Here is a 26,253-nt window from a genome sequence, read left to right on the forward strand (position 1 = left end):
ATTGTATAGTTTGGACAGTGTTTAGCCCATAGTCGTTAAGGGGAGATGGTTTTTTGGTTGTTGTTCATATGGGAAACTTATGTGGCGGTCATAGTTAATGCAGGAGAGATGGTGGGGGACAGTGTGGAGGCCAAGTATCATAAAGGTGACCGTGTGAGGGTCACTCTTTGGGCAGGGAACACAGTGGGGCAAATATTTATTCAGGTGCACAGCATAATGCTTATTTAGTGCACAGCATATACGGATATTTTCTGCAAATTGTCTCTTCAGAGAGGAAGGGGCCTACAACTCTAGTGCCACCTACTGGAAGTAGCAATCCTAAAAGTCAATAGTGACCCTTTAACGAGCCTTATCACATGACTTAGGATATAAACCAGAACCAGAAACTCAATTTGCAGACACTCTGTTTCGGGGTACTGCCCCTCATCAGTGCAAAGTGTGAGTTCTGGTTTGGCTGGATGAGAGGCGTCACACCGGTATCTAAGGGGTAACATTTCTCCTTGTAGATAGCGACATGTTAAGCATGTCACGGTGAGGAAACTTTTCAAGCCGCAATGCTACTCTGGGAAATATGCAAATTGTCTCTTCGGAGAGGAAAAGGACTAGAACTTTAGTGCCACCTACAGGAAGTAGCAATCCTAAAAGTCAATAGTGACCCTTTAACAAGCCTTAGCTCCGCAAGGAGAAATGTTACCTTTTAGATACCGGATATTTTTTATTTTAATATAATTTAATAATTATAATGACACTGTTATTTTTATGGGCAATGTGTCGGGATTTGTTGAAGAAGACCAGAGAAGAGGGAAGTCTGCAGAGATAAGCTGTGGATGTCCAAAGTCATCATGGTGCCTGGACCAGATGAAGAAGAATAGGATAAGAACATTTCCAATCAGAGAAGATGTCAACCAATAAGGTACCTGGATCTATGGAGGCATTTTCACTAGACAATCGCCGTATTTAAACGACCTCCAACTCGTTATATGAAGCCGATCGTCAGTCATCTAATAGCCTGTGACTGCAGATTTCTGAATCTCCACAGCATGTGCACCGCACGCTGTCAGGATTCTCCAATACCGATGGTGAGAGCGGTCGGTCATGTGACTGCAAGTATGAGATATGCAACTTCTGGCCACATTCCGACTAGACTTGCGTGGCCTCACTCAGCTCACTTGTATGACAAGACGAACCTAGACAACTCCTTTAACATGCTCCTTTTGCGCACATTCTATATAATAGGATTGTTCTCGGGAGCATGTTTACACAGAACTATCCGCTGCCAAGAACAATGATATTTAAAGAGGTTGTCCAATACCTTAACATTGATGACCTATCCTAACAATAGGTCATCAGTGTCTGATCAGTGCGGGTGCGATCATCTGTTCTCTGTGTCGGCGGCCAGAACTGCTTAGTTACGAAGCTGCACAGCGCAGGGGGCAGATGTACAGTACTCGGCCGTGACCACTTTACAATAGACTTCGCTGTGCAACTCCGTAACTGAGCAGTTCTAGTCGCCACCGACATCATGAACAGCCTCCTTCTCTCAGATTGTAACACTCGGATGTGTGAATCCAGTATCAGATTGTTGGCCGAGCACGGTGATATCGGCGGGTTTGGCCGTCCTTAGCCTCGTGTGTATGGGGACCTCAAAGGGAACCTGTAAGGTCCCCTATGTCCTCTAATCCAGCAGTATTAAACCAAGTATGATTAAACCCCCTTCCTAACCAACCCCGTGTAACATAATTCGGTTAAATAAGTGCTGTAAAAAAGCATTTATAACCTCTGTTTTCCCTATGCTAATGAGGGCTTTAACTAGTCGATGGGGCGTAAGTTCCCCAGACTAGTCAGCCCTCGTTCATAATTAGCACAAGCAGTGTCATCGTCAGGTCATACAAATCTGCACAGGCGTGCCGCTCATTCTGAGTGTCATAAGTGTCGTCAGTGTACGGTCCTTGTGTCATCAGTGTACTGTCCAAAATTAAAATCGCTCCCACTTGCGATGTAATCAGACGAGTGCAATCCGATGAAAAATCGGACTGCACTCGACCCAATGTTAACCTATGTTGAAGCTCACTTCTGTGCTTATTTTCTCATGCTGAATCGGTATGCGAAAACAATCGCAGCAAGCTGTGATTGCATCCCTTAATTGGATTGCATGTACCCATACAAGTCTATGGGTGCGAGTGAAACATTGTACTGCACTTGGATATCACCCAAATGCACTGCGATTTCCGCCGACGCCAGCAACAGAGGAGATGGAGAAATTTCTCCGTCTCCTCCGCCGCTATGCTGCGATCCTCTCATGTGAGAGGATCAGAGCACTGACACTCGGCACCTGCTTGCAGCAGAGCGTATCGCATCCAATGTTCTTGCATCTGATGTGATTCGCTAATGTGACTCCAGCCTTACAGTCACAGCAGAACGAACAGAATTTAAAGAAGACACAGACACAATGAATAGAGCTTATTCATTTTTATTCTTATCTATTAAATTTAGCTTACTTTAATCATCCAGTACCATTTATAGGATTTACTGCATAAAAAAGATGTGAAGCAGAGGAAGGCAAAACAACCCCATGTGTGGGGAAAAATTCCTTCCTGACACCAAGTCCTGGCGATCGGCTAATCCCTGGTTCACTGCAGTGTCAGCTCTGGATGGGCCCTGTTACACCTTTAATATTTTATAGATATATTCTATCTTATCTTTATATCTAGACTATTTAAAGCTTATGTCTAACTCTAAGGGGGCACTTACACTCTTCGATTATCGGGAATGGGCGTGTGAACTCCTTCAAGATTGTTGGAAGACCATTTCTGGTGACTACCTCTTGAAGCTCATCAAGAGAATGCCAAGAGTGTGCAAAGCAGTCATCAAAGCAAAAGGTGGCTACTTTGAAGAACCTAGAATATAAGACATATTTTCAGTTGTTTCGCACTTTTTTGTTAAGTATATAATTCCACATGTGTTAATTCATAGTTTTGATGCCTTCAGTGTGAATGTACAATTTTCATAGTCATGAAAATACAGAAAAATCTTTAAATGAGAAGATGTGTCGAAGCTTTTGGTCTGTACTGTATATATAATATATATATAATATGTATGTTTGTGAATATGAAACATACATATATCTGTTTGTATCAATGCATATTATTGTGTGTATATGATTTATAAAGTGCGTGGGTATATGTGCTACATAGTCCACATGTATGGTATGTATTGGTAGTGACATGGAGGGATGGACATCAGTGTCCTGAGTTAATTGAAAGCTAGCAATGCTCTAGATTGCTTGGAGGCAAATAAGGACTGAAAAAGTGTAATAATGATTTATGATGGATTATTTCTACTACGCTTACTCTGACTTGGAAACCTCTCAACAATTCTACATATCTTTTTTCGTTTACTATAAATATCAAAACTATAATTATCTATACTTATCCTTTTTTATCTATTCTTACCTATAATTATCATTTCTTACCTATACTTATCCTCTTTTTATTTTTATTGGATTTTTAATATACTTCTCCTTTCTTACCTATATTTACCTATACTTATCCTTTTTTACCTATGCTTATCCTTTCCTATCTATACTTACCTTTTTTTACTTATACTTTCTTCCCTAAACTAATTATTATCAAAACTATTATCATTTCTTGCCTATTCTTATCCTTATTCACCTATACTTATCTTTTTTTTATTGAATGTTAAATATATTTATTCTTTTTTACCTATACTTATGCTTTCTTACCTAGGTTCTTATACTTTTTCTTTTATACCTATACTTATCTTTTCTTACCTATATTTACCAATACTTATCCTTTTTAAACTATAGTAATCCTTTTTACCTAAACTTATCCTATCTTAACTATATTTACCTGTACTTATACTTTGTTACCGATATTTACCTATAGTTCTTACCTATACTTATCCTTTTTTCCTAAATTTAACCCAGGGGTCCTCAAACTACAGCCCGCGGGCCACATGCGGCCCGCGGAGGATTTTTATCTGGCCCGCCGGGCTGTGGGCGGAGGAGAGCAGTGTCAGCGCCCGCTTCCCCCCGCTTGCTCAGGGCCCCGGCAGCCGGATACTTACCTCTCCTCGCGCCTCCGCAGATCCGCTGTCTTCCTGCTCTGCGCTCCCTGTGACGTCTCAGGTCAGAGGGTGCGGTGACGTCATTACACCGCGCCCTCCCCTGAGCCATCACAGGCAGCGCAGAGCAGGAAGATGCCGGCGAACCTGGAGTCCGGACCCAAGCAGCGGCAGCAGGTGAGGAAGAGTGAGGTGAGTATTTGATTTTTTTTAATGTATGGAGGCATGGGGCATTATATTAGGGGTGGCATCCTGCATGGGGCATAATATGGGGGAGTGACATGCTGCATGGGGCATTATATGGGGGTGACATGCTGCATGGGACATTATATGGGGGAGTGACATGCTGCATGGGGCATTATATGGGGGAGTGACATGCTGCATGGGGCATTATATGGGGGGGTGACATCCTGCATGGGGCATTATATGGGGGGTGACATCCTGCATGGGGCATTAGAATGGGGGAACAGCCTGCATGGGGCATTATAAGGGGGGAACAGCCTGCATAGGGCATTATAAGGGGGAAACAGCCTGCCTATTGGGGACCTATGCTGCCTATTGGGGATATTTACCTGCCTATTGGGGACCTATGCTGCCTATTGGGGACATTTACCTGCCTATTGAAATACCGGTTGATTTAACTTTACTTGTTCTTCATTTTAAATATTGTATTTGTTCCTGTATTGTTTTTTTACTTAAAAATAAGATATGTGCAGTGTGCATAGGAATTTGTTCATAGTTTTTTTTTAAAAACTATATTCTGGCCCTCCAATGGTCTGAGGGACAGTGAACTGGCCCCCTGTTTAAAAAGTTTGAGGACCCCTGACTTACCCTAAGTGTAAGTACGAGAGGTTATGTGCTCACCATCCTTTTTGGTAATGCTTTATACTCTATGCTGCGTCCAAAGCGCTGCACACAGGTGAAGCCGCATGTGTTCATTGAACACATGCGGCTTCACCACATCCTATTCATTTGCACTGTAGAATTTCTCTTGAGGAGACTAGCGTCTCCGCAAGAGAAATAGACATGCTGTGGTCTGTGGAGACGCACCACATGTCCGTCTCTGCGGGTAAGCCGCAGGAGAACGGAGACGCATAGTGGGCATGGGATTTGTATAAATCCCATCCACTATGCTGTAACATCTGGCCACCACGGATTGCACTCATCTCAAGTACTCTGCGTCCAATCCGCAGCAAACACTTACCGTGTGCACGTAGCCTTATCCTTACATACCTATACTTATATTTTCTTACTTTTATTTACCTATACTTATACTTTCTTACCTATACTTGTCCTTACTTACCTATACTTTCTTTCTATACTTACTTATACTATTTTACCTATTCTTATCCTTTCTTACTTATAATTATACTTTTTTTCCTTATTGTTATTGAATTTTAAATCCCTTTAAAGGTCCCTCATGATGTTGGGCATCCAATCTTCTGGTCTTCAGTGTATGGTCTTCTGGAAGCTCAGGTACACAGCTTGCTCTGATATTATTGAGCTGGTGTCTTGTTGAGGGTTTTCTGGTTGACAAATGAAAACCCTCTGAACATGGCCTGGTCCTCTGGTGTTATAGATAACTCAGCCTCTGCTGCTTGGATCTTGTCAATCTTAAAAGCACGGAACCTGGGTTTAGGCTTAGTTGGCTATAGAAAAAGATGCAGAAAAAAGTCATGGTGAACTTAGGGACTAATCAAGAGAGTCTCAACTCTTGCTCAATTTTAAAGGAACGTTTTCAAATGTAAATATAATATAATATCAAAACCAGCACCACGAGCATTGCAGCTCAAGGACAGTCACTTCAATGAGCTGCAGTGTCACTAATCATCTCTATGGCCAATCATACTTATGTCTCATCCTGCATAGGATGCAGAATTATGTGCAAGTAACATGGAATAGCTCAAGTATGGTTAAAACAATTTTTTTAAAATAAATTCAATCTGTACTTATCACTTCAACTCTGAACACTTTGACCTATTAACAGACTCTTTCCGAATTGGGCTAGCTCCATCAGTTCTGTTTCTGACAAAATTGGTTCAAGTTTTTTGTTTTATTTTTCTTCTAGTCAAAATCAGCAGTGGAGACTATAAAAAGGAGAATTTTTATTGAAAAATGTAAACTAATCGTCTTTAGCTTCACTTCCAGGTCTGCCTGAAAATTTATCAAAATGTTGTGAACTGGTCCTTATGAAGGGCTCATTTCAATTTTTTTTTAGTCAAGGGTCATCTTCTCTAGTTCCAGCTACAGATGTCTATGCAATGCTTTACCAGATTAAATGGCTTGCACCTGACAGAACTTAGAACTAGTTAATTATTTGTATATATCCTGCAAAGAAGTCTGAAAGAAGTACAATATTATAGACTAGACATGCATCGTTAATAAATTAAACTGTCCAACCAGCCCGATCGTCTTAAATAGTAATGTAAACATTAACACCGTCCAAATTATTTTCCAACCTTGACATTAAACATAATGTATCACAGCAAAAAGCGTAGAATATTGTGGGAGAGTATCTTATTCAGATCCATGTGACAATTCTGTACATTTACTTACTACAAGGATGTATGTTGGGGCCATCCTAAGGGCTTCCACTAAGACCCAATAAATTCGCTGGAAGAAGGGGTGTTCTCGAATGTTACCATTGACTCCTAATCTCTGGACAGGATCTTCCTGCAGGAGCTGATCAATGATGTCCTTGGAAGAATCATCATAGAGTGTGGGATGGTAACTACACCCGCTGGTCAGCATTTCGTTTAAGATGACTCCAAACGAATACCAGTCTACTCCAGCGTTATACTCCTCCATGTCCAGGATCTGCCATAGAGAATCATTATTAGTAGTGCTACCTCTTGTATGTCACCTTACTTATATGTCACTAATATTGTTGTGTAATTGGTATAGTAAATTATACTGGGTCTTACTACTTAATTAAGAGACAAAAAGGATCTCTCATAATTAGGCGCCATAAATGAAATTAATAAAGGATATGAAAAATTAGAATGAATGTATTATATATAATTGTGACGGCGCACACAACACTCGGCTCAGTGTGTTACCGGCTCAGACTTTCAGAGCCAAAACTTTTTTATCTTTCCATTTTTTTTTGCATGATTGGTCGAGTTGTTCTTGTGAATGACACCACTCATTTTATCATGTGATGCACTGGAAAGCGGTAAAAAAAAATCCAAGCACATTAAAGTTGCAAAAAACAAGAAAAGTGCAATTTCACTTTTTTTTTTTAAATTTACCATGTTCACCATATGATAAAACTGACCTGGCAATATGATCATCCAGGTCCGTACAATTACACAGATAACAAACGCATAGTTTTTATTTTTTTTTAATGGTGAAAAAAATTTGGGATATTTGTAAAAAAAAAGCCCCTTTGCTTGTGTCGCCATTTTTTGAGACCCATAACACTTTCAATTTTCAAGCTATTGTGCTGTGATGGATTATTTTTTGCGTCCTGAGATGACTTTTTAATGATACTATTTTGGGGTAGATTCAATGTTTTGATCACCTCTTATTGCATTTTTTTACAATATTGCGGGGGCGAAAAAAATAGATTCTGGTGTTTTGATTTTTTTGTTATTATGGTGTTTGCTGATCAGATTAACTTATTTTGGATTTTGATTGATTGGACTTTAACAAACACAGCGATACCAAACATTTGTATTTTTTTCTATTGTTTTATTTTTAATGGGGCAAAAAGGGAGTGATTTGAACTTTTCTGTTTTTTTATTTTCCTCATTTTTAAAAACATTTTTTTAACTTTTTACTGTATTTATTAGTCCCCTTAGGGGAATTGAAGCTGTGATTGTCTGACTTCTGATGTACTGCTATGTGTATCTAAAACCCCAATCTCCTATAAATGCCAGCTAAACGCTGTATTTCACAGGAGATCTGTTGTGACAAGCACATAGGTCTTCTGCAGACCTCCGACTGTCATGGTAACCCTTCAGCGCCACATGATCATGTCACGGGCGCGCCGATGGGCGTGTGGAAAAACTCTCTCCCCCTACCGGCGCATGTTCAATGCCACTGTCAGAGATTGACAGCGAGATTCAACAGGTTAACAGCCGCACTTGGAGGAGCAGTGTTACAACCTCAGCTGTTAAAGGCCCATGATGGCTGATTAAATCAGCTATCATCAGCCGGAAAAGATGCAGGCTTGGCGTGCGAGCCCACATCCAAGGCAGGGACATGACATATGACTGACACTTACGTTATATGTCATGAATATGGATGATAGTATTGAGGTGGCGGCTGACCTTGTATTATATATACAGAGCAGCTTAGTCAGATGTACTTGATACTTCAGATACTTGCTATCTAATAGATGTATTAAATGCACATAAAATAATACATTTTCCTGTATCATGATTACACATTTTATTGCCACTTTAGGACATCTATGGTCTCATCATTACTCAGCATTACATCTGGTCGGACATAGTTCACTATCCGTGTAGACATGCGGGCTAGGAGGAATAGGAGACTCTGCACCTCCCATTTGGTGGTTGTGGGGTATATAGCAGTGAAGCACCCCAAGGTCACATATTTTTCACCTGTTCTGGAGATTGGTGATATATTGAAAATCCTTTTAAATCCTTTTTATTGAAAATCTTTTTAAGGGGGGTTTCCATAACTTTTATATTGATAACCAGATTAGGTCATCAATATAAGATTGGTGGAGGCCAACACCTGGCAGTCCCACTGATTAGCTGTTATCTCCTCTGCTGATGGTTGGATATGGTTGGATATAACCAATAAATAGAAGTACTTTTATATTTTTATAGCCCATTCATTATTTCTCCAAACATAAGTCTCCATCAAGCTCCACCGCACCCAAATGCACTACAGATACTGGCTGGTGACGAGCTCATGCAGCCTTTATCTATCCCTCATCTCCTCAAGATGGCTAGACCTTCATTGTAAATAAGCCCCTGTATGCTGTGTCACCCCACCTCATTGTAGATTGTAAGCTCTTACGAGCAGGGTCGTCGTTATTTTTGCTTTAATTATTGTATTATCTTTAGCTATGTTACTTATGACTGTTGTATATGAACCTTTGAATTGTAAAGCACTGCGGAATATGTTGGCGCTATATAAATAAAGATTATTATTATAAACAGATGTCACAGCTCCACTCACTGGTTAGTGGTGGCTGCTGATACTACAGATTAGCCCCTATTGAAATGAACACGGGCTGATCTGCAGATCTCTGACCACTAAACAGTACAGAGGTGCGATGTTCTGCTCTGATTACATCAGGTTGCTGCCAGTGGTAAGAGCAGCTAATCTGTGGGATCGGACTCTCAATGATTTTATATTGATGAACTAGCCTAAATAAAGCTCATCAATGTGAAAGTACCCCTGAAATTTTTTTTTATATAAAAAACATTCTATTTTCACCTCAGGAGCCATGTAACCCATGGTCCCAGCGAAACTGGTGGCTGTTCGGTCTCCGTGCATGTTCTCAAGTGCAAGACCGTAATCCGTGATCTTAACATGGCCCGTATCAGTCACCAGGATGTTCTCAGGCTTCAGGTCTCTGTAAGAAAATAAAAATAACTTGAGTATAAAGTAAGTGTTCTTCTTATATCTGTGGTCAAATGATGACATATGAGAATAAACATATTTTCTCTTACTGCTATACTTTCCTCTGAGATACCTCCTTTACTATATGCCTTAACTGACCCACTGTAGGGATCACTGTATTACATGTGATACCAGATAGGACTAGTAGACACCAGCTACAGGACATCAGTCTGCAGGTCACCAGGGTGGAGGGACTGAGTGTAGCTAAGCTTTAAGGCCTCGTGCACATGACCGCTGTTTTGGGGCTGATTTTTACCTCAAACCGATCACAGCATGCCCGAGTTGGATCCAATTATTGGGTCAGACTCGGCCATGCAAGTCAATGAGTCCATGGAAAACATCGCACTACACTCGGATGACATCTTAGTGCAGACCGATTTCAATTGATTGACAAAATGGAGAACAGGGAGACATTTTTTTTTCCATCTTTCACTCTTCTGAAAAAATTGGATCACACTCTGATCAAATTCTTTTCATAGTTTAATCAAGTGTGATTTGCATAATCGTCCGGATTCTCTTAGATGAGAGAATATACGCTGGTGTAACCCAGCCTCACACTGACTACATTACCTGTCGATGACGCCCTTAGAATGGAGGAACTGGATCCCACACACTAGTTCGGCGGCATAGAATCTGACAAAGAGAAAATGAACACTGTAAGTATCAGATCCCATAGATAGCAAACTTGGGAATTCATATTAGTCAATACAAGCTTTATTCAATATTATTCCACTCATAGGACAATTTTCTATCATTACTCTAAGCATTTTTAATTTCAGTTACTTTACCCAACAATCAGAATGCACTTGGAGGAGCAGTGTTACAACCTCAGCTGTTAAAGGCCCATGATGGCTGATTAAATCAGCCATCATCAGCCGGAAAAGATGCAGGCTTGGCGTGCGAGCCCACATCCAAGGCAGGTACATGACATATGACTGACACTTACGTCATATGTCATGAATATGGATGATAGTATTGAGGTGGCGGCTGGCTTTGTATTATATATACAGAGCAGCTTAGTCAGATGTACTTGATACTTCAGATACTTGCTATCTAATAGATGTATTAAATGCACATAAAATAATACATTTTCCTGTATCATGATTACACATTTTATTGCCACTTTAGGACATCTATGGTCTCATCATTACTCAGCATTACATCTGGTCGGACATAGTTCACTATCCGTGTAGACATGCGGGCTAGGAGGAATAGGAGACTCTGCACCTCCCATTTGGTGGTTGTGGGGTATATAGCAGTGAAGCACCCCGAGGTCACATATTTTTCACCTGTTCTGGAGATTGGTGATATATTGAAAATCCTTTTAAATCCTTTTATTGAAAATCTTTTTAAAGGGGGGTTTCCAGTACTTTTATATTGATAACCAGATTAGGTCATCAATATAAGATTGGTGGAGGCCAACACCTGGCAGTCCCACTGATTAGCTGTTATCTCCTCTGCTGATGGTTGGATATGGTTGGATATAACCAATAAATAGAAGTACTTTTATATTTTTATAGCCCATTCATTATTTCTCCAAACATAAGTCTCCATCAAGCTCCACCGCACCCAAAAGCACTACAAATACTGGCTGGTGACGAGCTCATGCAGCCTTTATCTATCCCTCATCTCCTCAAGATGGCTAGACCTTCATTGTAAATAAGCCCCTGTACGCTGTGTCACCCCACCTCATTGTAGATTGTAAGCTCTTACGAGCAGGGTCGTCGTTATTTTTGCTTTAATTATTGTATTATCTTTAGCTATGTTACTTATGACTGTTGTATATGAACCTATGAATTGTAAAGCGCTGCGGAATATGTTGGCGCTATATAAATAAAGATTATTATTACAAACAGATGTCACAGCTCCACTCACTGGTTAGTGGTGGCTGCTGATACTACAGATTAGCCCCTATTGAAATGAACACGGGCTGATCTGCAGATCTCTGACCACTAAACAGTGCAGAGGTGCGATGTTCTGCTCTGATTACATCAGGTTGCTGCCAGTGGTAAGAGCAGCTAATCTGTGGGATCGGACTCTCAATGATTTTATATTGATGAACTAGCCTATACAAAGCTCATCAATGTGAAAGTACCCCTGAAATTTTTTTTTATATAAAAAACATTCTATTTTCACCTCAGGAGCCATGTAACCCATGGTCCCAGCGAAACTGGTGGCTGTTTGGTCTCCGTGCATGTTCTCAAGGGCAAGACCGTAATCCGTGATCTTAACATGGCCCGTATCAGTCACCAGGATGTTCTCAGGCTTCAGGTCTCTGTAAGAAAATAAAAATAACTTGAGTATAAAGTAAGTGTTCTTATATCTGTGGTCAAATGACGACATATGAGAATAAACATATTTTCTCTTACTGCTATACTTTCCTCTGAGATACCTCCTTTACTATATGCCTTAACTGACCCACTGTAGGGATCACTGTATTACATGTGATACCAGATAGGACTAGTAGACACCAGCTACAGGACATCAGTCTGCTGGTCACCAGGGTGGAGGAACTGAGTGTAGCTAAGCTTTAAGGCCTCGTGCACATGACCGCTGTTTTGGGGCTGATTTTTACCTCAAACCGATAACAGCATGCCCGAGTTGGATCCAATTATTGGGTCAGACTCGGCCATGCAAGTCAATGAGTCCATGGAAAACATCGCACTACATTCGGATGACATCTTAGTGCAGTCCGATTTCAATTGATTGACAAAATGGAGAACAGGGAGAAATTTTTTTTTCCATCTTTCACTCTTCTGAAAAAAATTGGATCACACTCTGATCAAATTTTTTTCGTAGTTTAATCAAAGTGTGATTTGCATAATTGTCCGGATTCTCTTAGATGAGAGATTATATGCTGGTGTGACCCAGCCTCACACTGACTACATTACCTGTGGATGACGCCCTTAGAATGGAGAAACTTGATCCCACACACTAGTTCGGCGGCATAGAATCTGACAAAGAGGAAAAGGAACACTGTAAGTATCAGATCCCATAGATAGCAAACTTGGGAATTCATATTAGTCAATACAAGCTTTATTCAATATTATTCCACTCATAGGACAATTTTCTATCATTACTCTAAGCATTTTTAATTTCAGTTACTTTACCCAACCATCAGAATAAATCTGAACTCCTGAAGAGACTGTTATACACTGTGTTCCAAATTATTATGCAAATAATATTTTCTCAGATTTTTCCAAATTACCTATATGAATTGCAGTCTTTGTAATTTTCCAGTCAAATAACTATTAGAGTACAATTGAAAGGTTTTTGTACAAACTGCCTATGATAACAGTATATTTTAAAAAAAATAAAACACTCAAACTGCACTCAAAATGCATGTTCCAAATTATTATGCACAGCAGAGTTTTCAACCTTTTCATTTTAATAAAGAACAAGAAAATGGTCATTTTTGAAATTATAAGCATTAGAAGGTTATTACAAACTGAAATGAAACAGTTTTCAACTCAAAACTTTATTCTAGGTGATGTACCATTTGCACATAGGATCCCTTGTTCGAAAGGAGCTTCTGAACTCTCTCATTCATTGAATGAATTTGTCAGGTTTTGGATGGTTTATGCTTCAATTGTTTTGCATGAGGACAGAATACCCTCCCAGAGCTGTTGCTTAGATGTGAACTGCCTCCCGCCATCATAGACACTCCTTTTGATGATGCTCCAGAGGTTCTCAATGGGGTTGAGGTCAGGGGAGCATGGGGGCCACACCATAAGTTTGTCCCCTTTCATGCCCACAGCAGCCAGAGATGCAAATGTGTTATGTGCAGCATGAGACGGGGCATTATCATGCATGAAATGATCTCAATGGTCCAGATGGATGGAGTGGAGTGGAGGATGGCTGGTTGATGGACACCCCATGCAAACACGGCTATGGCACCAACAAGGAGGAGGTGGAGTAATGTTTTGGGCTGGAATAATGGGGAGAGAGATTGTCGGCCCTTTTAGGATCCCTGAAGGGGTAAAGATGAACTCCATAATGTATGTTGAGTTTCTCAAACAGCACTTCCTGCCATGGTTCAAGAAGAAGAACCGTGCATTCCGCAGCAAGATCATTTTCATGCATGATAATGCACCGTCTCATGCTGCACATAACACATCTGCATCTCTGGCTGCTGTGGGCATAAAAGGGGACAAACTTATGGTGTGGCCCCCATGCTCCCCTGACCTCAACCCCATTGAGAACCTTTGGAGCATCACCAAAAGGAGTGTCTATGATGGCGGGAGGCAGTTCACATCTAAGCAACAGCTCTGGGAGGGTATTCTGTCCTCATGCAAAACAATTGAAACAGAAGCCATCCAAAACCTGACAAATTCAATTAATGAGAGAGTTCAAAATCTCCTTTCGAACAAGGGGTCCTATGTGCAAATGTTACATCACCTAGAATAAAGTTTTGAGTTGAAAACTGTTTGATTTCAGTTTGTAATAACCCACTAATGCTTATAATTTCGAAAATGACCATTTTTTTGTTCTTTATTAAAATGAAAAGGTTGAAAACTCTGCTGTGCATAATAATTTGGAACATGCATTTTGACTGCAGTTTGAGTGTTTTATTTTTTTTTTAATATACTGTTATCATAGGCAGTTTGTACAAAAACCTTTCAATTGTACTCTAATAGTTATTTGACTGGAAAATTACAATGACTGCAATTCATATAGGTAATTTGGGAAAATCTGAGAAAATATTATTTGCATAATAATTTGGAACACAGTGTAAAGTATTTCCACCTTCAGAAATAGAGAGAATCTCAGGACCTGACATGTCAGGAGTGGAAGTAACACTGTGACCTACAGAATCTAACTGCCCTATTATATACAACGTAGCTTAGAGGTTTTTTAAAGGGGTTGTCCAGTCTCAGAAGAAAAGTCTGCAGTTACTCTATGTGACTGCTGAATCGTGAAGGTGTAAAGGCCCCGTCACACTAAGCGATGCTACAGCGATACCGACAACGATACGACCTGGCAGGGATTACCTGGTAGCGGAGTTGTGCTACATTATGGTTTGCTGTGGAAAAATGGTCTCTGGCCTTTATGTGCACTAAAAGAGCCCCAAACATCAAGGACAAAATTATCAGGGCCGACTTAGGAAGCTCACGCACTACCCTATTACAACGTCTACTTAGTACTCGTAAAAATGGGACATTCCCCTGCTTAAACTGTGCCGCATGCTCCAACGTAATCAAATCTGAAAACATCACGCATCCAAGGACTGGTAAGAGCTACCCCATTAGAGGGTTTTATACATGTGATTCAAATTTCGTAATCTATGTAGTTAAATGTCCATGTGGCCTGTTATATGTAGGCGAGACAACACAGCACATTAGGGACCGCATAGCAAGCCACAAATCTACCATTAGGTGCGGCAAAAACTGGCTACCTTTACCAGACCATTTCTCCAGAGCAAACCATAATGTAGCACAACTCCGCTACCAGGTAATTGAACACATACCCAGGCCAAGAAGAGGCAGCAACCACATTAAACTTCTTAAACAACGTGAATCCTACTGGATCTACACCCTACAGACCCTATCCCCTAGGGGCCTCAATAGGGAGATAGATAGGATCTATTAATATCTCTACTTCTTTCCACAGACACACTGAACCCACCCAACCCACCCGGTGAGTGACTCCTTTTTCCATACCCCTTCCTTACAATAAGGATCCTGACTAAACTGACTTTCACCCATATTCCCTGTACTTTGGTTCTCCATACTGTCCTCCACCTATTTACCCATAAGGAACTAGTGTTGCCATTTTCCTTTCATTTGCTATTGTACCCCTCTGGCTTATTGCCATTACACTGTTTATATAATGTTTATATAATGTGTATATATGATGTTTTTGAGCTACATGCTCTCCTGCACTATGATGATTTATCTTATTTTTCTTTGAACGAGTATTTGTGTTCCACTGATAATACATCTAAATGACTCATCCTACACCATTGACTCCCTCAATATAGTTCCCAACCCCCCCCCGACTAACTCTATGAGCCTGGCCATTACCTTCCCTGGAAGATATACCTATAATACTGCCCCACTCCCTTGCGCATGTGCCGCTCCCTAGATAACTCATTTGCATCTAGTGCACCCTGGACGCTATACCTAGTAACCTAGGCAACCTTCAGTCACCGTGATACACACTATAACACTGGCGTAACGTCACTTCCGGTGACACGCCCCCCTTCGATGATGCATTTCCGGTCCAGCGATACAAGCCGGCATTTAAACAGCAGCCCCAGCCCACTGACACCACTGACAGCTTCAGCAAGGCGCGGGAGCGCCGCTATTACCTCCCACGCCACCACTGTCTGGACATCTACTACCAGGGACGCCACCAAAGATGTTTCAGGACCGCAGGCACTAAATATAAGGTAACTACTTGGCTACACTGTGCAAGCTACATGTAAGCTGCACTATGAAAGCTCTCTGAACCCATGTCTATGGACCTACCCTCATTGACTCTATATCTTCTAGACTTCTGTGGCACCTTCCCCCTTGGGAAGCTCCCTGAGCCCTCCACCCTGAAATATTACAGTCCAGGCTTCACTATAACCACACAACAAGTAAGATTACCCCTTACATCTTACTGTCTATGGTTTTTATGTTTATATGATGTAAATATTGGCACTTAACCTATGTATATAACCCCTTTGAATCACCCCTCTCTCCTACCCTCTCAGCCTGATCCCAACATTTCCTACTCTACCTCCCCCTCTCCTTTTTCCCTCCCCTAATTTCCCCTCTCCTATGACACCCCAACTACGTCATGCTTTTATTTTTATTTTTCTCGCTAGGTGATTTCTGTAATTTTGTTTCTTATGACTTTACACTGTTTTTGTGTATTTATCATACTATTGTTCTGATACCCTATTTATCTTGTTTCTTCTTACAGTAGCGACTTAATGAATAAGGCTGAAGAAACTGCCCGAAACGTCTACTAATGTCGCTCTTGAAAACTGGGTATAATAAAATCTGTTTACTTTGACTGTAATAAACTAACTTCGCATCGATATCTTCTATGTGTGCGATGAATTAATCTCTTATCGTGACTGGGCATCAAATGCCTATTTCATCAGCACCTCCAAATCCGACAGACTGCACTTGAATCTTTGCCTTATCTACTGTATGAACTCTTGCACAGTTGCACCTGTCCACCAATGTCTACCGACACGTTTGCATATGACAAAATGACCAGCAGCAGCATATTAGCATTGGTCACCAACTCAAACGAATTCCTTAAAACCCCGTCTGAGGAAATCAGAAATAGAGACTATGAGAGAGAGAGACGGAGACTTGTATCATACGATCTACATGCCATAACTCTAGCTGAATACCACAAACAAGGGTGGATCCCGAGGGGACTGAGGAGCCATCTCCACCCTACCCTGTTCGCGGACAACCAGGAATACTGCGATAAATTTACAAAAATCCTGAATAAATGTTCACTCGATATTATTGTACTAACGATTGATTTTTTACAGAAGGCCATCAGAGACAGTGAGAAAACCATCGCTGCGATTGAAACAGAACTGACTGCCAATTTATCTTCTATCGACTGGAGTAATCTAAAAACCAAGATTGACAAAAGCATTCTTGACCACGAAAAAAACCCTCCAAGAACGCAAGAGACAAAAATTCCAAAGAGACAGCGAGGACTATATCCACAACCGCGTCTATAGATGGAACGCATCCTCAGGTTCATTCACTCGCAGACCCTACTCGGGACAATGAAACCAGGGGTCCTTCAGCTCGGGCAGCGACTCCTCAACTACCATGGACGGACAGCCTTTTTTATGGAAGAACCGCTGAGGAGGGCGGTCCCACACAGACCAACAAGGAGATCGAGGAGGAGGAAGAAGGATGACAACACGATCCCAGGTAAGGCACCAAACCTGGTAAAGAATATCTCAAGTTACACCCTTACTCCTACCGAACTGAAAGTCCTACAGAAAGGCTTATCTTTCTGTCCAACGCCTAACTGGGACTCGTTCCAGCTAGAGAAGGACCTCCAGCGGTTCTATCGGATGATCCGCTTAAAGACTCACTTTGGACTATCAAATGAGACCTCCGCTAACAGGGTGCCTCCACCCGGGGGCACCTCTGTGCCGGAACTCTCTATTACCTCTCTGGGTTTGCGCAACACTAGCTCCTTTAGTCCCCCGCATACGAACCATGCTGCTGAGACAACCATAGCACTCATAGAGAGGGATATCAAGGATCTAATACACCAACAACGTCTTGGTTTCTTCTTTACACACCAGAACCTCTCCACGGAAGAAAAAAACGCCGTCAAATCACTCCAAAACAACCAACACATAGTCATCAAACCAGCCGACAAGGGGGGTGCCATAGTTATAATGGACAAATCCACCTACATCAATGAAATTAACCGATCGCTGGCAGACACCTCTACATACCAACGGATCACCAATGATCCCACATTCACTATCCATGCCAAAATCCAAGAGGTTCTCACAAAACACCTACAATTACACACAATAGACTCCAAGACGGTTGCGTTCCTGACTAATCAATATCCTATCACACCAGTGTTTTACATATTGCCAAAAATTCATAAATTCATAAATCTCTGACAGATCCACCCGGCCGACCAATTGTGGCTTCGACTGACTTCATTCTTTCGCCTCTGACCATCTATCTTGAAAAAATCCTGACCCCGTTAGTCAAAAAGACATGAGCCTTCCTACTGGACACAAGCGAATTCCTGACTATTATTAAACAACTACCTACTATCCCGCAAGACAGCTTGTCATATTGGATGTCAGCAGCCTAAATACCTCCATTACCCATGACAAGGGCATTGAAGCCTCGTCACATTTCCTTACCCAGCCCGACCTATCCCCCTCCTCAGTTAAATTTTGCCTGGAACTACTCTCCCTTGTACTCCGTGAAAACTTTTTTTTGTTCAGGGACGAATTTTTTGTACAGCAACAAGGGACTGCGATGGGTACAAACGTTGCATCGGCAAACGCCTACATGCATAAATTTGAGGAAGACTTTGTCTATCCCAATGAGCTCTTCATTAGACACTGTACAACCTACCATCGCTACATAGATGATGTTTTCCTCATTTGGCAGGGACCGCTAGAAACTCTCACCTCATTTGTAACCACACTCAATTCCATCAGACAAGAGCTGCAATTTACCCTCAACTATAACTCTAAGAAAATTCCTTTCCTAGACACATTAGTCATCCGAGAAAATGATGGTACACTTACAACGGACCTCTTTTCTAAACCTACTGACTGCAACAGTTTACTACACTATTCTAGTTGCCACTCTAATTCCACCAAGAATAGCCTCCCGCGTTCCCAATTCCACAGGGTTAAGCGGATCGTCTCCAACCATTACCTGATCCCTCAACGCCTAGAAGAGATGTCACAAAAATTTCGAGAGAGGCATTACCCCAGCCAAATTCTATCTAGTGAAAAATCTAGAGCACTGGAACATGACACGTCGCAACTTTCCACTGCATTTATCATACTATTGTTCTGATATCCTATTTATCTTGTTTCTTCTTACAGTAGCGACTTAATGAATAAGGTCGAATAAACTGGCCGAAACGTCTACTACTGTCGCTCTTGAAAACTGGGTATAATAAAATCTGTTTACTTTGACTGTAATAAACGAACTTTGCATCGATATCTTCTATGTGTGCGATGAATTAATCTCTTAACCTGAACAAAAGTTCACATACCCTGGTGATTTTGGTCCCTTCAACATGCACAAAATTTGACACAAATGGGTTTGAATGGCCACTAAAGGTAACATCCTCACCTGTGACCTGTTTGCTTGTAATCAGTGTGTGTGCATAAAAGCTGAGTGAGTTTCTGGGATCCAGACAGGCTCTTGCAACTTTCATCCAGCCACAGTAGTTTCTTGATTGTGAGTCATAGGGAAAACAAAACAATTGTCAACGGATCTACGGGAAAAGATCGTGAAACTGTATAACACAGGAAAGGGATTCAAAAAGATATCCAAGGAATTGATAATGCCAGTCAGCAGCGTTCAAATTGTGATTAACAAATGGAAAATCAGGGGCTCTGTAAAAATCAAACCACGATCGGGTAGACCAACGAAAATTTTGGTCACAACTGCCAGGAAAGTTGTTCAGGATGCAAAGAAAAACCCACAAATAACATCAGCTGATATTCAGGACACTCTGAAAACTAGTGGTGTGGCTGTTTCAAGATTCACAATAAGGAGGCACTTGAAGAAAATGGGCTGAAAGGTCGAGTTGCCAGAAGAAAGCCATTACTGCGCAAATGCCACAAAGTATCTCGCCTACAATACGTCAAACAGCACAGATACAAGCCTCAAAACTTCTGCAACAAGGTAATTTGGAGTGATGAGACCAAAATTGATCTTTTTGGCCACAACCATAAACGTTACATTTGGAGAGAGGTCTACAAGGCCTATGATGAAAGGCACACCATTCTTACTGTAACACATGGAGGTGGATCGCTGATGATTTGGGGATGTGTGAGCTACAAAGGCACAGGAAACTTGGTAAGAGTTGAAGGAAAGATTAATGCAACATGTTATCAGCAAATACTGGAGGCAAATTTGCACTCATCAGCCCGGAAGCTGCGCATGGGATGTACTTGGATGTTCCAACATGACAACAATACACAACACAAGGCCAAGTCGACCTGTCATTGGCTACAGCAGAACAAAGTGAAGGTTCTGGAGTGGCCAGCTCAGTCTCCTGACCTCAATATCATTGAGCCACTCTGGGGAGATCTCAAGCACGCAGTTCATGCTAGACAGCCCAAGAATTTACAGGAACTAGAGGCTTTTTGCCAAGAAGAATGGGGAGCTTTACCATCTGAGAAAATAAAGAACCTTATCCACAACTACCACAAAAGACTTCAAGCTGTCATTGATGTTAGAGGGGGCAATACACCGTATTAAGAACTGGGTATGTGAACTTTTGATCCGGGTCATTTGGATGTTTTTGGTAGCACAGTAGTTTGACAACAAATGGCTTCACCCAACCAATAATCATGTGTGGAGAAAAAGTTTTTTTGTTATCATTCATATTCTCTGTAACAAGGCCAAAAAAGTGAAAATTCTGCCGGGGTAAGTAAACTTTTGAGCACAACTGTATATAATATATTAATAAATGTTGAAATTATTCTTTCAGCCAATGTTTGGTAATTATTATTTTTATTTTAATTATAGATATTGGCCAAGATTCATAATTTGTATTTTTTAATCACTTTCCTTTTTGGTCTTGTGGTATTTGTTGCTGTTTTAGGTGCCAATCCACATTCTTCAAAATGGCGCACACAATTCAAGAATTTGATGCAAAGTCAAAAATAGTCTTTTTTCTGCCTTGCAACTTTTTGGTTCCAAAAATCACACGTTTTGCAAACTGGCCCAAAAACTGAGCCAAAAAACTGGCATACTCAATACACCAAAGGGGACTGGAATGAAGATTGCGTCACATTTGCAACTTTTTAAAAAAATCACAATTGATGAATCAGGTGAAAACATCTGGAATCACTAAACTCTGCCCACAAAGTGAAAAAAAGCTGATGAGCTCATATAAAATAGACTTCAAAAAAGGCGCAAATAGAACAATGAATTGGGTACAAACTCAAAAGGTGCAAAAACACACAAAATCAGATAAGAACCAGACGCAAAGGCAATGGTGAATCAAGGCCATAATGTTATCTCTGTTTTTTATAGGGTTGCTATACAGTAGCTGTTTTCTGTGCATCCCACTTCCCAAAAAGTGGAATAAAAAATAGTTATAAAGTCTTGTGTACTCCCAAATAATACCAATGTAAAGTGCAGGCTATGCCGAAAAAAACAGCTATGTTAATAATAACAACAAAAAAGTAATGATTCTTGTAAAACAGCAACACACACACAAAAAAAAATAATTTTGTGTTTTTGTTTTCTAGTATGCTAAAGTAGCCAAACATAAAAATCATATAAATCTGGTTTTGCCATAATCATAAAGACCCAGAGAATAAAGTTAACATATTATGTAAGTTCCATAAAACCCCCAAAACAATAGTAAACTTGCTATTTTTTTCAGTCCAACCCCAAAAAAATGAATAAACATTATCCAATACAATACATTGCTGGCCAAAAGTATTGGCACCTCTGCAATTCTAACAGATAATACTCAGTTTCTTCCTGAAAATGATTGCAATCACAAATTCTTTATTATTATTCTCTTCATTTAATTTGCTTGCAAGGAAAAAACACAGAAGAGAATGAAGCAAAAATCAAATCATTGATCATTTCACACAAAACTCCAAAAAAGGGCCGGACAAAAGTATTGGCACCCTCAGCCTAATACTTGGTTGCACAACCTTTAGCCAAAATAACTGCGAACAACCGCTTCTGGTAACCATCAATGAGTTTCTTACAATGCTCTGCTGGAATTGTAGACCATTCTTCTTTGGCAAACTGCTCCAAGTCCCTGATATTTGAAGGGTGGCTTCTCCAAACTGCCATTTTGAGATCTCTCCACAGGTGTTCTATGGGATTTAGGTCTGGACTCATTGCTGGCCACCTTAGAAGTCTCCAGTGCTTTCTCTCAAACCATTTTATAGTGCTTTTGGAAGTGTGTTTTGGGTCATTGTCCTGCTGGAAGACCCATGACCTCTGAGGGAGACCCAGCTTTCTCACACTGGGCCCTACATTATGCTGCAAAATTTGTTGGTAGTCTTCAGACTTCATAATGCCATGCACACGGTCAAGCAGTCCAGTGCCAGAGGCAGCAAAGCAACCCTAAAACATCAGGGAACCTCCGCCTTGTTTGACTGTAGGGACTGTGTTCTTTTCTTTGAATGCCTCTTTTTTTTTCCTGTACACTCTATGTTGATGCTTTTTCCCAAAAAGCTCTACTTTTGTCTCATCTGACCAGAGAACATTCTTCCAAAACGTTTTAGGCTTTCTCAGGTAAGTTTTGGCAAACTCCAGCCTGGCTTTTTTATGTCTCGGGGTAAGAAGTGGGGTCTTCCTGAGTATCCTACCATACAGTCTCTTTTCATACAGACGTCGACGAATAGTACAGGTTCACACAGTTGTACCCTCGGACTGCAGGGTAGCTTGAACTTGTTTGTATGTTATTCGAGGTTCTTTATCCACCATCCGCACAATCTTGCGTTGAAATCTCTCGTCAATTTTTCTTTTCCGTCCACATCTAGGGAGGTTAGCCACAGTGTCATGGGCTTTATACTTCTTGATGACACTGCGCACGGAAGACACAGGAACATTCAGGTCTTTGGAGATGGACTTGTAGCCTTGAGATTGCTCATGCTTCCTCACAATTTGGTTTCTCACGTCCTCAGACAGTTCTTTGGTCTTCTTTCTTTTCTCCATGCTCAATGTGGTACACACAAGGACACAGAACAGAGGTGGAGTCAACTTTAATCCATTTTAACTGGCTGCAAGTGTGATCTAGTTATTGCCAACACCTGTTACGTGCCACAGGTAAGTTACAGGTGCTGTTAATTACACGAATTAGAGAAGCATCACATGATTTTTCAAAGGGTGCCAATACTTTTGTCCACCCCCTTTTTTAGGTTTGGTGTGGAATTATATCCAATTTGGCTTTAGGACAATTCTTTTTGTGTTTTTTTCATTGAAGACAAATTAAATGAAGAGAATAATACCAAAGAATTTGTGATTGCAATCATTTTCAGGAAGAAACTGAGTATTATCTGACAGAATTGCAGGGGTGCCAATACTTTTGGCCAGCACTGTATGTGCACTCTAAAATGGTGCAATTAAAAATACATTTCATGCAAAATTAAAGATAGACCTTCAAACAGCTATAGCGAGAGAAGATTACAAAAGTCACAGCTTTTACACTGTGGAGAAGAAAGAACAAAGTGAAAATTGCTGCTCTCTTACAACCTATGCTGCTTATTTATTGGGTTAAAGGGGTCATTCAGGTTAGGAAAAAGACTTGCTTTTCTTCCAGAAAAAAGGGTTGCAGCCCATGAGCTGTGCCTGGTATTTCAGCTCAGCCACATTCAAGATTATTTCAGAGCCATTTTGTTCTGTACATTAATACCCTCTATATCACCTCCGTAGAGTTTGATCCTGGCAGAGCTTTTGTCCATTGAGCAGTGAAGCTTGTAGTGCACGCAGTGACATTTTTAAAGGGGTTTTCTACTGTTATGATGTACCTATCCTTAGAATAAGTCATTAATATCAGATTTGTGGGGGTCCAATCAGCTGTTAGTATCGTCGCCAAAAGCCGGATGTAAACAGAGTATGGAGCAAACAAGGTTTAGTGGTCACTTCTGGTATTGCAGGACAACTCCTATTCAGACGAATTGGTCATCAACATGTTATGCCTCAGAATTCAATCCGGCAGTCTTGTGTTTGTCTGCCAGCTTCTCTATCTGCTGAGCCACAGGAGACCCTGACGCTGTCCGGGTGCTGACTACCCTTTGCCTTTTGTCACTCCTTTCTTACAGCAGGTGTTTTCCATTTGCTATTTGGCCTATCCTATCACTCTGCAGGGGCTTCTATTTAAAACTCACTGCTGCCTCTGTTACCTGCTGGTGATAGCCTACAAATACCCAGTTTGGTGTTGAAGGAGTCGTACTTATTTGTAGCTTTCTGTCGGTGTTATCTCTAGGAATTATCTGTGTGGTTTTGATATTGTGTGTATTTGCTTATCCTCTTCCATATGGTTGGTCCCTCCTCCTTTTCCCTTGATTTCCCCTTTGTTGTTTCAGGAGCGTATTTGTATGATTGCAGTTACCTTTCATCCCAGTCTGTTTCCCCTGTCTGTATGGTTTGTGCTATCTCATTCATGTCAGTCCCATGCCTCCTTGGGTAGGAGAGGGAATAGTTCAATGTGCATTAAGGAGGTCAGTAAGGCATGTAGCCCCGGCATCCTCACCATCAGAGGTAATCTGGGGGGCAGGGATAGCTAGGGCACCTCCTAGCTTTAGGTATAGAGAAGGAGCCCATTGCCCCAGGAAATACAGTTACAGTATCGTGACACAACATTGAAGAAGTAGCAAAACGTTTTAGCACTAAGTAGTCACAATTATACCTTGGTCTGGAATGCGAAGTCTGCGTGGACGAGGAAGGGGCTTCCAGATGCCAGCTGAAGAACTCGCCTCTCCACCATGACATCTAGCCTATCACCGGCGGCTAGCAGGGCTCGTTTGCTGATGATCTTAACAGCAAATTCTTGGCGGGTTAAAGTATCTTCCGCCATCAGGACCTTTCCAAAGTTTCCGACGCCGAGCATATGGTGGAATAATAATCTCTCCTTGATGGAATGAGAGATTGTGCTGGAGCTGGATGGCCAAACACCACTGCATCCCATCACATAAGAAAAATAGGAAATAATACAATAAGTCTAACATTTACAGAACATTATTCAGACTGAGGAAATCTTCTGTTCTAAGTAAATCTTGTACTTCATTTTATAACTTGTGTTAATGGATTTTATTAATAAGCAACTTAGAATTCATGTAATCAATCTGACATGGTTTTGTTTGTTAAAACGGAGAAGTCAGAAAATGATGATATTTCCATTATACACTTGGTTGTGATGAGGTTGAACAATATGAACATTTAAAGGTGTTACGCTCGCGCCAGGACAGACTGGCGTGAGCTTGATTAGTGATCCCACTGGACCATGAACCGAGGAGTGCCTGGAGGGGCGTAACTAAGTATCGACTCAGTCCGACCAAGGTCACACGGCGGCTCAGTCGACTCCGTGGACCAGGGAGGAACCGAGCAGAGGGATCAGGTGCTATTCCAGGTCAGACCGCAGTCACAGTTGTTGACCCACACCGGGGAATGCAGGAACAGGCAGGTTAGGCTGGCATACAGACAGGCGGGTACTGGCTGGTTTGGCTGGTATGAAGACAGGTGGGTATTGGCAGGCACGGCTGGTATGCAGACAGGTGGGCACTGGCAGGCACAGCTGGCATGCAGACAGGTGGGCACTGGCAGGCACGGCTGGTATGCAGACAGGCGGGTACTGGCAGGTAGGAACGCAGGCAGGATAGGGACCAGTACAGACTTGGACACAGGAACGGAGCCGCAGGTGCGGTGGACAGCAGAGCAGAGCGAAACCGCAGATGCGGTGAACAAGCAGAGCGAAACCGCCAATGCGGTGAACAAGCAGAGCAGAACCGCCAGAGCGGTGAACAAAAAGAGCAGGGCGAAACCGCAGATGCGGTGGACAAGCAGAGCGGAGCAAAACCGCAGGTGTGGTGAACAAGCAGAGTGGAGCAAAACCGCAGGTGCGGTGAACCAGCAGAGTGGAGCAGAACCGCAGGTGCGGTGAACAAGCGGAGCAGAGTGGAACTGCAAGTGCGGTGAACAAGCAGAGTAGAGCGGAACCGCAGGTGCGGTGAACAAGCAGAGCAGAGCGGAACCGCAGGTGCGGTGAACAAGCAGAGCAGAGTGGAACTGCAGGTGCGGTGAACTAGCAGAGCGGAACCGCAGGTGCTGTGAACAAGCAGAGCAGAGCGGAACCGCAGGTGCGGTGAACAGGCAGAGCAGAGCGGAACTGCAGGTGCGG

This window comes from Phyllobates terribilis, unplaced genomic scaffold, assembly GCF_046119375.1.
Source record: "Phyllobates terribilis strain yellow unplaced genomic scaffold, ASM4611937v1 Scaffold_1__5_contigs__length_1240528914, whole genome shotgun sequence".
Classification (NCBI taxonomy): Eukaryota; Metazoa; Chordata; class Amphibia; order Anura; family Dendrobatidae; genus Phyllobates; species Phyllobates terribilis.